At 42.4% G+C, this 17,182-nt stretch overlaps 1 long non-coding RNA gene across 1 annotated transcript; it reads left to right on the top strand.

The window, feature by feature from the left end:
* Nucleotides 1-13,407: 13,407 nt before the first annotated feature.
* LOC140702393 (uncharacterized) lies at nucleotides 13,408-16,701 on the top strand. Its single transcript, XR_012081539.2, has 3 exons — nucleotides 13,408-13,512; nucleotides 13,876-13,959; nucleotides 16,615-16,701. It is a non-coding gene; the product is annotated as an uncharacterized LOC140702393 (long non-coding RNA).
* The last annotated feature ends 481 nt before the right edge of the window (nucleotides 16,702-17,182 follow it).

Here is a 17,182-nt window from a genome sequence, read left to right as displayed (position 1 = left end):
TTTTTAACATATAAGAAACTTGTAACGGCTTGCAGGCGTAATTGAAAGGGTACAAAAGCATAATGTAAACACTCCATTGGTGTGGGGGAGGGGCAATCTTGCCTAATGTGATTCTACTTTGGTGCAACATTGCCAATAAATTGCCCTTCCAAATCATTTCCTTTGTGTTAATTTCTAGAACCCAATGGTAGAAATAAGCAGAATTAAATAAGCAGAATTTCTGCAACCAAACACATGATTTTGGTTTGAGGACATTTCACAATCTAGAAGTAAGTCTGAATGTGATTGTGAGGTAGTGAAATGCCTTTGAAACTCATCTGTATCAGTTAGGTTGTGTTCTGTGGATAAAAGCAGGTCTGTCACAGAAAGATTCTCCTGAAGGCACAGAGGAAGACAATACAAAGTTAAATTTAAAAGCCATTGTGACAATTATCTGAGTAAAATCTCCAAATGGTAGTAATCTGTGATTTTAAGACTACACAATATACCGTATATTTCCGTGTATAAGACACTACTTTTTCCTAAAATAATTACACTAAAAATTGCAGGGTGTCTTTTACATGGAAGTAAGCAGAGAACATGGAGAGAACAAAATGGCCTGTACCTTGCCTCTGCCAACAGGATTCCTTCAATCACAATGCTTAGCTTCCTACAGTCAGAAGACTTAGCTTCCTCCAATCACGAGCCTTATGGAACTGACGTCGGCTGATGTTGAAAAAACCAATTGGAACACACCTCATTGGAGGTGGAGCCTGTAGGCTCCCATGCAACAGGGACTCCTAATGTCTAAGCATTCTGAACACAGAGGCTGAATTCTCAAAACTAAGTTTTCTTAATTTTGGGGTTAGAAAAGTGGGAGAGGACATCTTATAAACGGAAAAATACGATACATCCATTAAGAAAATGTTCTAAGGAAGCTGAAATGCAGGTTGTAGTGTTTCTAAATAAAAGCGTCAGATCCAAAACAGTTTGCATGCTTCTTAAATATTATACGAGAAACTTGGTATAATGATATAGTAATGATAAGAACAATATAGTAAAGAAAATACAACATCTTGTACTTTTTCTCCAGTGGATAGCTTAGAATGATGGTTGTTGTTGTTTAGTCGTTAAGTCGTGTCTGACTCGTCATGACCCCATGGACCAGAGCACGCCAGGCCCTCCTGTCTTCCACTGCCTCTTGGAGTTGGGTCAAATTCATGTTGGTAGCTTTGATGACACTGTCCAACCATCTCATCTTCTGTCATCCCGTTCTCTTCTTGCCTTCACACTTTCCCAACATCAGGGTCTTTTCCAGGGAGTCTTCTCATGAGCTGGCCAAAGTATTGGAGCCTCAGCTTCAGGATCTGTCCGTCTAGGGTTGATTTCCTTCAAAATGGATAGGTTTGTTCTCCTTGCAGCCCATGGGACTCTCAAGAGTCTCCTCCAGGACCACAATTCAAAAGCATAAATTCTTCGGTGGTCAGCCTTCTTTATGGTCCAGTTCTCACTTCCATACATCACTACTGGAAAAACCATAGCTCTGACTATATGGACCTTTGTCGGCAATGTGATGTCTCTGCTTTTTAAGATGCTGCCTAGGTTTGTCATCGCTTTCCTCCCAAGAAGCAGGGATCTTTTAATTTCGTGGCTGCTGTCACCATCTGCAGTGATGGTGCAGTGGAGCCCAAGAACGTAATCTCTGTATTCGCGAAGAACAACCTTCAGAACATGGCCAAAGAGCCCGAAAAACCCACAACAACCATTAGATCCCGACCGTGAAAGCCTTTGCGAATACATACATTCAATCACCACCTGCTTTAATCAGTTCACTTTAATCAGTATATTTTTATTATTATCTCTCTTTTCTGACTATTTCTCTCTCTGCAATCATTCTCTCCTTCTCTGTTAACTCCCTCTAACTGTCTAACTCTCTAACTGACTAACTGATCCCGCCCCTCCAGTCTTCTCATAGGTAAAGGTACCCCTTGACATTTAGTCCAGTCGTGTCCGACTCCAGGGCGCGGTGCTCATCCCTGTTTCCAAGCCATAGAGCCAGTGTTTGTCCGAAGACAGTTTCCGTGATCACGTGGCCAGCGTGACTAGACACAGAATGCTGTTACCTTCCCACCGAGGTGGTACTTATTTATCTATCACATTTACTTGCTTTCGAACTGCTAGGTTGGCAGGAGCTGGGACAAGCGACGGGAGCTCACTCCGTCATGTGTATTCAATCTTACGACTGCTGGTCTTCTGACCCTGCAGCACAGAGGCTTCTGCAATTTAGCCCACGGCGCCACCACGTCCTGGTCCTCTCATAGGATCATCCAAACGAGGTTCCACTATGAGTGACAGAAGTGACGTAAGGCATTCGTCACATATCTCCCCCCTAGGAAAAGTTTGTTTCATAGGGGAAACCTTCTTGTTTAACCTCATGAACAACACAATAAATAGACTTTAACCCATTTCCACTATTTTATGCTAAATATTACATACATATATTTTTCTATATTCTTTTATCCATTCCTATTTTGAGCAAATTAAACTTATTGCTATGCACATTGAAAACATTCAATACACTTATAACCTTTTTCATCAATTAAAAGTTAAGGTAAAAGTTCCCCTTGACAATTTGTCCAGTCGTATCCGACTCTAGGCAGCGGTGTTCATCTCCGTTTTCAACCCATAGAGCTAGCGTTTTGTTCTTCTCCTTGGTCATGTGGCCAGCGTGACTAGAAACAGAACACCATTTACCTTCCCACTGAGGTGGTACCTATTTATCTACTCGCATTTTTGCATTTTGCATGCTTTCAAACCGCTAGGTTGGCGGGAGCTGGGACAAGCGACTGGGGCTCACTCCGTCGTGTGGCTTCGATCTTACGACTGCAGGTCTTCTGACCTTGCAGCATAGAGGCTTCAGCGGTTTAACGCGCAGCGCCACCATGTTTTCATCAATTACATCACTACAAATCACATTACTTTTACATTTATATATTGCTTACCATTGATTTAACACAACATTGCTTTTTTACTTTACATTTCATCACATGAACATAACCAGACCATTTGCTACCACATTACTCTCTGTTATCCATTTATTAATCATTGGGTCTTCGAGACCAGGCATCAGCAACCTTATTTGGAGTCCTTCTTTTGCTGCGCGTCTCAAAATTAAAGTCTTACAGATTTCATGTCCCTCTTGCAAGTTTGTTGTTTGTGGATTTCACAGTTTGTAACCACATGTAAAGCTTCAGTCTTTGCAGTGTCCAATCAGTCGATAATCTCACCTTCAAGTTGTCAAACAAATGTCTCTCACTTGCTCGGACTTTCCTGTTGATCAGAGTCACATGATGCAGGTTCCCTCTGTCCTCCGCTTGGCACCGCACCGCTCCTAGTTCTACACGTGATATGTCGATGCACGCGATGAACCCTTCTGACTCCTCAAGGACAGATTCTGAAGTCCACGCTCTCCTTCAAAGCTTGGCACTCTGATGTCGACTCGACCTCTTCCAGTTTCTGTTTTCTGGTAAAGCCTGCTTTCTTTATGGCTTTATGGCTTGAGGAAAGAGCAGGCATTTTCTTCCCCTCCTCTAGACAATATATGGCTGTATTTTTCTTTATGTTCTTACAGCTTAAACTTTTCTTCTTATCTACCAATTCACCTATAAATATTTTTGTTGAGATCTTCTCCCTATGTAGGGAACCACTATCGCAGGTCACCTTCAAATTTGCCAGCAAGTTTCTTCACTAGGACATAATGGATATATTCTAATATTTGTGGAAGATTTTTAAGGTACTATGCCACCTACCTGCTGAAGGAGAAGAGTGAAACACATGATATGCTGAAGACATACATGGCCATGGTGAGCAACTCAAGACACTCCAGATGGATAATGGTGGCGAGTATATAAGGTCTCCTAGCTCAGCAAGGCATTTTAAACACACTCCTGAGCAGAATGCAATAGCTGAAAGAAAACTGATATGCATGTTTGTGAATCCAACGTTGCCCAACAAATTTGGAATAATGCAATCATGACAGCAACGTATCTCCAGAACAGATTGAAAATCAGAGGCACCACAAACACCATTTGAACTACAGCATGACAGAGTACCAATCACAGAACAGATAAGACTTTTTGGAAGCCTGGCATTTGCTGATACACCAAAATGAAAAAGGCACAAACTGGACTCTAGAAATGAACATATAGTACTGCTTGGCTGAGCTCTGGGCAACAAAGAATATAAGGTGGTGAACTTTAAAGCATGTGCAATCAGCGTAAGACATGTGGTTCATTTTGATGAACAAAAGAAAGCTGGCAGAAGATGAACAGAAATCCAGTATGTAGAATGTCTCCTAGATAAAGCTGTGCCCAGCTTTCCACAAACCGAGCCAGATATTTATTTATTTATTTATTTATTTATTTATTTATTTATTTATTTATTTATTTATTTATTTATTTATTTATTTATTTATTTATTTATTTATTTATTTATTTATTTATTTATATCCCACCCATCTAGACCGAAGTCTACTCTGAGCAGCTGATATGAAGATGATGACACACAAGCTGGGAGTAGTATACCAAGAGAAGAGTACACAGATGGAGATGTTGAGGCTGTTGAACTGGAAAAGGGACCTACACCACAAGATGCTCCAGAACCAGGCATCAAATGCTCATCGCAACCTAACAAAGGTGTACCACATCCTTACCTGTCCTACCTTGCAAGGTCATTGCAGAGAAGGAGATTCAGCAGATGCCGTCAGTTAAAGCTGCCAGATGGAGAAAATATGCATAGGAAGAGACAGAAGCTCTGGACAAGATTGAGACATGGGCACTGTGGGCACTGTGATGCAGACTGGGAAGGACATAGTACAGATTATAAATCCACTAGTGGTATCCTGTTCATGTGTGATGGTGGTCCTATTTCATGGGCTAGTCACCAACAAGGTATTGTAGCTTTTTCTTCCACAGAGTCTGAATTCATTGCTGCAGGTGAGGCACATGGAGGACTGCTGTGACCAAAGAAGCTGCCGAATGACTTTGGAATAAATGAAGAGATGCTGATCCAGTTGTTGGAAGACAACCAGAGTTGCATTAAGCTTTCTCAAAGTGAGAAAATGAATGTATAGTGGTGCCTTGCATAACGAGCACTCCGTTTAATGATGAATCCGCATAGCGATGCGGATTTTGCGATCGCAAAAGTGATCGCATTGCGATGTTTTAAATAGGGAAAACATCGCATTGCGATGATCGGTAAGCATTTTGCTTACCGATCTCTGCATTGCGATGTTTTAAAACAGCTGATCGTGGTTCCAAAATGGCCGCCGGAAGAAAAAATGGCCGCCCGCAGCATTTTCACCGGGTTTTCTCGCTTACTGAGGTGGCAAAAATGGTGGCCCTATAGAGGATTTCCACTTACCAGTGAGTTTATCCCCCATAGGAACGCATTGAAGGGGTTTCAATGCGTTCCTATGGGGTTTTTTGCCCCGTATAGCAATGTTTCCGGATAGCAACGATTTATCCGGAACGGATTATCGTCGCTATGCGGGGCACCACTGTACACACCAAACACATCAGTGTGAGATAATACTTGGTGCATGACCTGGCCAAGAAGGATGTCACTAAAATGACCTACTGTCACATCACAGAGATGACAGCAGACCTTCTGACCAAGCTTCTTCTGAGAGACCACTTCCAGAATTTGCGCAGCAAGATTGGGCTTCAAGAGGTAGCTGCGTGCAAGTATGAGAAAGGATGTTGGAGTTTTGGTTGCAGCCTCACATGTTGTTAGTGGTTTGTGTAATTTCGGGTGTGTGACTTTTCTGGGCTGGGGTGACTGTCTACTAGGCACTAATCAATCATTCACTCTAGCCTTTGAATTTAAAAAGAGTCCCATCTCTCTGTTGAGTGCTCTTTCCCTCTCTTTCCTGGATCGGGGGCAGTTGTGAAATTGAAAATTCTGTACCACTGATATGCTCAGAAGGATTAAAAGTGGGAACACCTGGGGGCGTGTCCTGGACCATCATGGTTGCAGCTTGAAAATCCCGAAGCTCTCATTGATATGTAAGGGACTTTTAAACTTTGTGATATTCTTGTGGCAACACAGAAGAACTTAAAAGCAATCTGTTTTTGTTAAAAAACAATAAAAAAGAACAGAGAAGCTGTAGGCTGTGGGAGGGGAGGAAACAGCTATCTCAGTGGGCAACCCTGCGGATGAGATTTCCCACCACGACTTGCAAGAAAGCTTTTCTAAAGTGCTCTAACGAACAGGCGGTGCCTTTTGAAAACATTATTGAAACTCTTATCAAGTTGCTGAGGGGATTATCTTGAGCTAAGTTGAGAGTGGCTACAGCCGGGAGAAGAAAATAGAATCCAGCAGAGAAAAAAGGCAAAAAAGAAAAATTCATCAATCTGTGTAATAACTGTGAAATAACTTACGTATTTGGCAATGTGAATAATATTGAAAGACTAAAACAAAAAATAAAAAGCATATTTTTACTAAGTTTCACTTTCGCTATATATCCAGAGGAGGAGAAACGAAAGTTAAACCTCTAACTCTCAATACGACATTTAAGCACCATCTGCTAGAAATAGTGAAAACAGCAGTTAAAAGTCCAGGAAAATAATGAATTCTTACTGAAAATAGATGAATAAAGCAAGGTTGGAAAATCAAGACAGTAAAGTATTAAGGAAAAGGGATTCTTCAGCATAGTCAAGAAGTAAACCCTCAGATAAAACTTTGGAGAGCTTGTTAAAAGGGGAAGCAGAAACAGAGGGAACAGGAATGGCTCAAAAAGGTGAGAAGTCAGAGATGAGACTGGTTCTGGAAGAAATTACAAAGGTGACTGAAACCATTTTGCAACTGAATCAAAAAGTGGATGACATGAATAAGCAGATCATAGCCAACCAAGAGCGGTATAAAGAAATCAGTAAGAAAATGGACTTTCTGTTAAACAAACTGAAGAACATCTTCAACAGTTGCAGAGTCAAGCTAATCGAAATTTTACCAGAATAATGGACAACAAATTGATTACAATTGATTTACAGCAGCAGATGATCTTAACACAGGACTATAATCGGCGTAATAATATTAGATTAAAAGGAATTCCAGATTTGGGCCCTAAAGAGAAGGACCTAACAGAGATAGTACTGGTGTGGCTGAAAAAGACGGTACCAAAAATAGACTGGACTGTTTATGACTTGGATAAAATACATAGAGTTGGCTCCATACGCAAAGGACAACCTCGTCATATTTTGATTAGATTTTCAAGCCTTAGAAAGAAAGAGGAGCTGATGAAAGTTTTACAGGAGAATCCAGGGAGCTTGGTATTTGAGCAACATGTGGTCCAGGTCTTTAATTATTTTTGCCATGAAACCCTGCAGTTTAGAAGAAAAATGAGGGTCATTACATCTATTCTCCAAAAAAAGAGTGTGGAATATAGTTGGGGGTACCCTGCGTTCTTAAAGGTCCACCATGATGGAAAGTTCAACAAAGTTACATCTGTCCCAATGGCTTTGGACTTTTTAAAGGATTGTGGAATATTAACAAAAAAAGAATGGGAGGAGCAGATGAGGTTGCTGAAGAAATCAGAGTCAAGTCAGGAATCGGGGGAAGATGAAACAATGGAGCGAGATTCGATTGAGAGTGACAAGGGGAAGGGAGAACAAGAACAACGAGATCAAGACGAAAAGGAACAACAGGAGGAAGAAGAAGAACAGGAAAAGGAAAAACAAGGAGCAATCTCAGAACAACCAAGGAAGACTAGGGGACGTGGAAAATCAAGGGAGTAAAAGTTAATATTCTTAATGTAAAACATTAATTGAGGTAGATGGAGAGGGTCTGGTATGACCAAGTTTTAGTAGAAAGAGATAAGCATTAATGGATAAACCAGAAAGAAAAAGAAAAAAATGATGAGAAAGGAATGGTATTATATGAAGAAGACATAATGAGATGTAAAGGGAGATACCCAGTGAGGGTTAATTTTATAGGAAGGTAGATAAAAGAGAAGGGGAGGAATAAGCGGGAATAAATAATGGTAAATGGGACATAAAAAGGGGGAGACCGGGTATAGAGGAACAAATTGAAAAATATACATACAGATAAGGATGGGAGAAGTCTGGGAAGAAATACACACAAAAATTTATAAATATTATAGATATTAATATTTCCTTCTCATCTTTTGTTTTTTTTATTATTATTATTATTATTATTATTATTATTATTATTATTATTATTATTATTATTATTATTATTATTATTATTATTACTACTACTACTACTACTACTACTACTACTACTACTACTACTACTACTACTACTACTACTACTTTGTTTTTTCCTGTGTATGTTGTAGTTAATAGATATATGGGGGGAAAAACAATAAGGATACGTAAGGATACTATGGGTAAAATATGGATTGATACAATATAATAAAGTGAGACAGGGAGAGAGTCATGGCAGACTGGGACAGACACGTTCCTCCCCCCGGGTCGCTAGAAGAGACCTGAAGAAGTTTGTGGAGTATGGGGGGGGGGGAGAAAATTAGTAGTGGGGAATCAGGGGGTAGATAAATGTATTAGGAACTTAAAGGGATGTTTAATTTTTATTTTTTTTAATCGGGGGAGCATGGTAATACACCAATCAGGACTAGTACTATTAGTTAAAAAAATAAACAAATTGAAATATTGTTAAACATTTAAATTTCCTAACATGGAATGTAAAAGGCCTGGGATCTAATATAAAGAGGGCTAAGATACAGAATGTATTGAATAAAGTAAAAATGATATTCTATTTCTGCAAGAAACTCATCAAAAAAAGGAAGGTTTCAATGAATTGAAAGGTAAATGGATTCAAATTTATGAAAAACCATTTGGAACCTCTAAGTGTCAAGGTGTGGCAATACTAATTTCAAAAAAGTGTGAATTTCAGACTGAAATATTAGAAAAAGATACTCAAGGTAGATATCTGACAATACAAGGTAAAATGAGAGGGGAAGAGATTATGCTTGCACCTAATGAGCGACAAGAATAATTTTTAGAAAACATACTGAGAAAGTTGGATAAAGTGAGGAAAGGGTTAATAATAGTAGCAGGAGATTTCAATATGGTAATGGATTTGAAGAAAGATAAATCAAAGCTACAGATTGGGGAAGGGAATGTTAAAACTACAGGTTTTAATAGATTAATAAGTAAAACAGACTTGAAAGACGTATGGAGAGAGTTAAAAGGGGATGAAAGAAGATTCTCCTTTCACTCACAGGTGTATAACACATATTCAAGAATAGATTATATATTTGTATCTAAAGATTTGTTGTCTAGAGTAAATGATACAGTCATTGATGTCATACAAATTTCAGATCTTGCCAGAGTGAAAATGGAGTTGATGCTCAAATGTAACTATAAGGAGGTAAATAGGTGGAGAATTGATACAAATATATTTAGGTATCCAAACCCAACTGAAAAATTCCAAAAAGATTTATATGAAACGTGGGAAATAAATGAGAAGGGAGGAAGTCAACCTAAGGTAATATGGGACGCAATGAAATTTGTGGCAAGAGGGTATGCATATGTCATATATGCTTAAGAAAAATCAGGGGAAAAGAATACAGGAATTGGAAAAAATAGTGATAAAAACCAGGAACAAAAAAGCAATAATAGAATTACAAGCAAAGAGAAAGGAGTTGGAAGGAATTCATTTGTAAAAGGTACAAAGAAATTTAATATATTTAAAAAGATTTATTAAAAATTTAGCAATAAGAATTCTAAATTATTAGCTAAAACGTCTTCTATAAAAAAGAATAAAAGTAATATAGATGTAATATAGGATATGAAGGGGAAAAGATGTAATAAAAGGAGAAGCTTGAAGCTGTTCAAATGTTTTATAAAACTTTATATAGTAGTAAAAATCCTTCCACAATAAAAATTGAAGAGTATATAAAAATAACTTTAATAAGAAAGTTTAAGACGATGATAAAAATATGGAGCAGATTATTACGGATAAGGAAATAGAGGAGATTATAAATAATTTAAAGGTAGGAAATTAGGTCCAAACCCTAAATAATAAACCCCTGGAACAGATGGATTAGGCCGAGAGTATTATAAAGTATTTAAAAAGATCCTCATACCAAAATTAAAAGAGTTATTTAATAAGATACTAAAGGAAGATGAAATCCCACTTTCATGGAGAGTGTCACTTATAGTTTTAATACTGAAACCAGACAAAAATCCTACAAATATGGATGCATATAGACCAATATCACTGATAAATCAGGATGCTAAGATATTTACGGCAATAATGGCAAAAAGATTGAATAGTTTTATGTGGAAATATATTGAAAAAGATCAAAATGGATTCATACTAGGTAGGCAAATGTCAGATTTAATGAGGAGGGTACTTAATTTAATGTAGCCATCAAAAGAAAGTAATTCTAAGGCAGGAGTAATATTGTTAGACATATTTAAAGCTTTTGATTCAGTGGAATGGGACTTGTTAAAGATATTAATTAATTATTTAGGGTTTGGACCTAATTTCAATCAGATAATCCACCAACTTTATTCACAGAATATAGCCAAGGTAATAGTTAATGATGGTATAAAGAAAGGTTACTTACCTGTAACGATGGTTCTTCAAGTGGTCATTCTGTGAATTCACACAAAGGGTTAACTCCAGCGCCAGCGTCGGTCCTCTCGGAACATTCTCTAGCTGCAAGAGAAAAGGAACAATGTTTAGGACTACCCCTACTGCGCACGCCCAGCCTAACCATCCCTCAGTTCCATTTGTCCGCCACAGGTACCTGAACCCATTAGAGATACCAGTGACAGACAGACAGAGGGGAGGCCGGGCGGGATTGTGTGAATTCACAGAATGACCACTTGAAGAACCATCGTTACAGGTAAGTAACCTTTCTTTCTTCATCGTGGTCTTCTGTGAATGCACACAAAGGGTGACTAGCACGCTTACTAACCGGATGGTGGGCTGTCACTGTAGAACAGATGTTAACACCGCTCTCCTGAATCTCGTCTCATCCTTTGCCCTCAAGTCCAATCTATAGTGGGTTATAAAGGTAGAGTTGTTGGACCAGGTAGCGGACCGGCAGATGTCGGGCAGGTCGATGCCACGAAGTAGGGCAGTTGATGAGGCTATAGCCCTGGTGGAGTGGGCCCTAAGTCCTTCCGGAGGGTCTCTGTGGTTAAGCTCGTAGGAGAGAGCGATGGTAGATACAAGCCACCTAGAGAGTGTCGAGGGTGAGGCTGGACAACCTTTCTTGGGACCAAAGTAACAGAGGAAAAGTCTGTTCGCCTGCCTAAATTCTTTGGTTCTAGATACATAGAAGGCCAGAGATCTTCTAACATCGAGCATGTGGAGCATGCGTTCAACATCGGTAGCCAGAGACGGAAACAAGGTTGGTAGAATCAGTGGTTGATTCACATGGAAGTCCGAGACCACCTTAGGGAGAAACGAAATGTCCAAGTAGAGCATAACCTTGTCCTTGAAGAATTGAAGGAACGGTTGATCAGAGCGAAGCGCTGCCAATTCACTAGCCCTGCGAGCGGATGTTATAGCCACCAAAAACAATGTTTTCAAAGAAAGCAGTTTGAGGTCACAGGTAGCCATGGGCTCAAACGGGGGTCTAGAAAGAGCATGCAGGACCAGATGTACGGACCACTGCGGGATCGGTGGACGAATAGGAGGTCGAAGGTTAGAGAGGCCTCTCAAAAACGTCCTAATCGTAGGGTGAGAGAAAAACTGAGAAGAGGGTGAGTCTCTGGGTTGGAAGAATACAACAGCTGCCAAATACACTTTGATAGTGGAAAGAGTAAGGTTAAAGTCAAACAGGTAACGCAGATACTGTAAAAGCATTGAAAGAGAGACGGGACGGAACGAGATCCCTCTGCTGGGTAAACTTCAAAAAACTTTTCCACTTATATCTGTACAAGCGAGAGGTGGAAGGCTTGACGGCATTATTTAACACTTCCTTGATCTCGGGACAATCTTCCACGCCGTCAAGTGGAGCGTCTCGAGATCCGGGTGAATGACTTTCCCTTCCTCCTGGGTCAACAGATCGGGCCATAAGGGGAGACTTCTGGAGTCCACAGCCATCTTGACTAAAGTGGGGAACCAGACCTGTCGAGGCCAAAAGGGTGCTATGAAAATGGCCGGAGTCATTGAATGTCGAAGCTTCACTAGGGACCTCTGTATTAACGGAAGAGGTGGAAACATGTACAACAGACCTTGATTCTATGGAATCATGAATGCGTCTCCGAGAGAGTGTAGGCCGAGCCCGGCCCGGGATGCGTACATGGGGCATTTCGCATTCTGAGGGGATGCAAAAACGTCCAATACGGGAGTCCCCCACCGTTGGCAAAGGTCCTGGAAGACCAGAGGATTCAACTCCCATTCGTGTGTCTGGTGTTGAAGTCGGCTCAGAGTGTCTGCGACTGCGTTGTCCTCTGTGGCCACGTGGATGGCCACTGGATAAACATGATGACAGTAGCACCACTCCCAGAGAAGGATGGAGAGGTATAGAAGTGACTGAGATCGAGTTCCTCCCTGCTTGTTGACATAGTGCATTGTGGTGGTGTTGTCTGTTACTAGCTGAACTCCGTGACCCTGCACTAGAGGGAGGAACGCCTTGAACGCCTTGATGACCGCAAGCAGTTCCAAGTGATTGATGTGAAACACTGCCTCCTGTGGAGTCCAGAGGGCGTGAATGGCGTGATGGGCACAGTGTGCCCCCCAACCCGACGGACTGGCGTCCGTTGTGACTTGGACGGTGAGACGAAGTGGACGAAAAGGACGGCCGACCCTGAGGTGAGGCGTGTATACCCACCACTGGAGTTGCCTGACTAGTTCCGGCGTGACACGAAGACGTTTCCCCTGGCTGTCTATCATGGGGTCGAAAAGAGCCAGAAACCATGACTGGAGCGACCTTAGCTTGAGTCGAGCGTGTGCTAGCGCCGGCGTGGTAGAAGACATCAGGCCGAGAAGATGTTGGGCATGATGGGCTGTCACACGGCCATGTGGTTGGAACTTTCTGATGGCTCGTTGTATCTTGCGTATCCTCTCTAGGGGAAGAAATACACAACCCCTGATGGCGTCTAAGCAGACCCCTATGTATTGCACCGTCTTGGAGGGGGTGAGCTGGGACTTCTCTCTGTTGACAGTGAGGCCGAGATTGAGAAGGAGATGAAGGATGAACTTTGTGTCTTTCAGGGACTGTCGCTCTGACGTGGAGACCACCAGCCAATCGTCCAGATATGGATAGACGTGGATGCCTCTGAGACGAAGGTAAGCTGCCACTGGAGCCATGACCTTGGTGAAAGTTCGGGGAGCCGTGGACAGACCGAATGGTAGGGCCTGGAATTCGTAAATCGTGTCCTGAAAGATGAACCAAAGATATTTGCGGTGGTCGGGGTGGATAGTGATGTGAAAATATGCGTCCTTTAGATCTATAAGGACGAACCAGTTGTTTTTCTTCAACAGGTGCATGATGGACTCTAAGGTGAGCATCCGAAACCGTCTGGGCCGCAGGTAAGTATTTAAGAGCCTTAGATCGAGAATGGGCCGTATGCCTCCTCCTCTTTTTGACACAGCAAAATAACGGGAATAGAACCCGTCTTTTATGTCGTGTGGTGGTACTGTACAGATGGCATCTTTTTCCAAGAGAGATGAGATTTCTTCCTTTAGCGAGGAATCGAAGGAGGAGCGATTTATGAAGCCTAGCGGAGGAGATTTTATAAACTCCAGCTGGTAACCATATCGAATGATCCTTAGAGCCCATGTGTCTTTTGTGATAGACCAGTTGTGTAGAAACGGCTGAAGACGGGTGGTGGGTGGTAAGTGAGTCAGTATGGGAGGACGAAAGTCAAAGATACTGCTTTTGCTTTCTCCCAGGTGGTTTAAAGGATTGGCGACAGTGAGACTGGCGAGGCCGGTATCCCTGAACAGAAGAGGAGGACTGACCGGAACGTTGCTGAGGTAAGTTCTTATAAGGGCGATATTGTTGAGTAGATTGTTGATATTGGCCGTAAGATTTACGCCATTGAGGCCTCCTCTGCCTAGACTGAGTTTGAACAGAATAGGACTTTGCTGTTCTTTTGGCCTTGTGGAGATCCTCTAAGTGGGAGTCAGTCTTTTTGTTGAACAAGCCACTAGCATCGAAGGCAAGGCTCTCAACCTTAGATTTTACATCGTCCAGTATGTCTGCAGAGCGTAGCCAAGCATGCCTTCAGACAGTAATGGCAGACATAAGTACCCTAGCAGCGACCTCTGCTGCATGGCGGATAGAGAGGCGTTCATGTTTGGACACTGTCTGGGCTTCCTCATATGAATTCAGAAAAGCTTGCCGGACATCTTCAGGTATGAGTTTCAGACCTGGCAAGACCTTCAGCCAGAGTTGCTTGTGGTAAGCCCCTAACACAGTCTGATAATTAATGACTCGGAGCAACAAGGTGATAAGAGAGTATATTTTCCTGCCTATAATTTCCAGCTTTTTACCCTCCTTGTCAACTGGGGTAACGTGAGCTTTGGCAGAGGGTCTGGAGCAACTTGTTTCCACAATCAGTGAATTTGGAATTGGATGCTTCAGTAGAAACTGGGTGTCAGGACCATGAATTCGGTAAAAGTTCTCTGTGCGACGAGGAACATTTGGAGTATTTGAAGGCTGCGCCCAGAATTCCTTAATGGTTTCCATAACAACTGGTACGAAGGCTATACTGGGAGGAGCAGTGCTATCCTTTTTTATGTCCCCGAAAAATAAGTCTTCACCTGGAGGTGAGGGAAGATTCAAGTCCAGCTTAAGGGTTTTTGCCAGCCTTGTCATCATCTGGGAGTAACAAGAGAAATCCTCAGATGGAGAAGATGCGTGAGGATCTCCAGTGTCTGAAACAACCACGTCTCCCTGAGGCAACTCCTGAGGTGGTAGAGGCAGAGGTTGTTCTTGATCAGAATCCGAGGATTGCTCAGTGGAAACTTCATCAGGATCTGAGGAGAACACATCTCTTTTCTTTTTTGGGGGTGGTCTCTCGGCGTCGACTGGTGCTGTTTGAGGCTGTGACGGGATCGCAGTCGACGCCGACGTTGAAGGCACTGGTTGCGTTGAAGGGGCAACCGGTAAGGAAGGGTGTTTGGCCCCGACGCGTATGATTCGACGTCGACGTCGAGGACGCGTCACTCCGACGAAGAAGATAGGTAAATGTATCGGATCTTCTTATGACGCCAATCTCGAGAAGCAGACGTCGAAGATGAGGAAGTGGATCTCGAGCGACCATGTCGACGTCGATGGTGTTTGCGACGTTTGGGTCGGTCCGAGTCTGCAGCATAGGAAGAAGAGGATCGACGCCGGTGTTTGCTACGACGTCGATGCGATCTGTGCTTCTTCCTGGAGGAACGCTTACGTTTTGAAGATTTCGACCCCGAACGGTGGGAAGAGTCGGAGTGGGTCGAGGCTCGGTGCTTTCTTTTCGACCGTTTCCGTCGAGGAGATTTCGATCTCGAGCGGTCGGTAGAAGGGGACCGACTCGAGGAACGGTGCCTCTCCGTGCGAGGACGCTTTTCTCGAGGGGACTTCGACCTCAAACGCACGGGTGTGCGAGGACACTTGTCTCGTGAAGATACCGACCTCGAATGCATGGATGAGATCGACAGAGGAGACGACCCCTGGCCCGCAGGAGATGGGCTATGTGGGGCAGAAGTTAAGCCTGTAGTGGCTCCAACAAGCTGACTCGGCGTCGGGGATGGTATTCCCGCCGGCAGCACAGGCTCAGTTCGTCGAGAAGGAGGTGGAACGGCAGCCTCCGACGAAGCGTCGAAACGTCTTGACAACCCTTCGAGGATCGGAGAAGGGATCGATCCCGAGGCTGGGGATAACTGAAGGGACGTCGCCTTTGGCTTTGTGGATGCCTTGGCCTTCGACGTTTTTGATGGTTTTATCTTAGGTGGAGCGGGAGCCGGCGCCTCGGGGTTCGAAGCAAGAGCGGTCGACTTAGGTGCCGTGGACTTCTTCGACAGTTTTGAAACTTTTGAAACCACCGATTGCACGGGGGCTGCTCTGGAAGTGGAAGCCATCTCTCCCTCTGAAGGCGCTGTGGAAGACAATGTTGATTCCCACAGATGAAGTTTAAGGCGCTGTTGGCGAGCCTTAAGCGCCGCTTTAGTGAAAGCTTTGCAGTGTGGGCAAGATTTGGAGTTGTGCGATTCCCCTAAACAGTACAAACAAGTATCGTGTCCGTCTTGATGGGGGATTTTCCTATCGCACACCACACACCTGCTAAAGGGTCCGGACGGGGACATAGGTTGGTAGAGACAAGGAGAAGCCGAAAGTAGAAGAGGGAGATGCCGATGTCGACTAGTTCAAAGGAAAATGCAAAGAAGTCCGTATATCAGTCCAAGTCAAAACCGGGAGGCAAGAGAAAAGAGAGTCCGATGTCGTCTAGTTTGAAGGGAAATTACGAGGGTAGTCCGTATAGCGATCCAGGTCAAAATGAAGGAAATAGTCTAATTATTTTAAGATATATAAATGCAGCTAAGAACGAGAGGTTCCAAACCGCCAGGCGGAAAAATGGAACTGAGGGACGGTTAGGCTGGGCGTGCGCAGTAGGGGTAGTCCTAAACATTGTTACTTTTCTCTTGCAGCTAGAGAATGTTCCGAGAGGACCGACGCTGGCGCTGGAGTTAACCCTTTGTGTGCATTCACAGAAGACCACGATGAAGAACTGAGACAATACACCTAGGCCGGGGTACAAGACAAGGTTGCCCCTTATCTCCAGTATTATTTACAATGATAATCAAAATATTGGCACAGATAATTAGAGATGATAAACAGAGGGATAGATAATAAAGAGAATGGTAAGATAAATTTATTTGCCAATGACACATTATGAATAGTTAAAAATCCAGCTGAAACAATTGAAATGCTTAAAATACATTTGAAGGAATTTGAGAGTTTAAATTGGGGGAAGTCCAAATGTTTATTGTTAAACCATTCAGATGAAGAGAAAAGAAAAGTGAAAATAATATTTGAAGGTAAAATTGGAAATGTTAAGAAATATTTGGGGATTAATATTACTTGAAATTTACAAGAAATAATTAAAATAAATCTGGAGAGATTAAAAACAGAGATAAGTGGAAGGATAAAGGAATATCAGAAACAAAAATTTTCATGGTTTGGTAGAGTTGCATTATATAAAATGAAAATAATTTC

This window comes from Pogona vitticeps, chromosome 1 (genome assembly GCF_051106095.1).
Source record: "Pogona vitticeps strain Pit_001003342236 chromosome 1, PviZW2.1, whole genome shotgun sequence".
NCBI lineage: Eukaryota > Metazoa > Chordata > Lepidosauria > Squamata > Agamidae > Pogona > Pogona vitticeps.
This window is presented reverse-complemented; position numbering and strand designations above follow the sequence as displayed.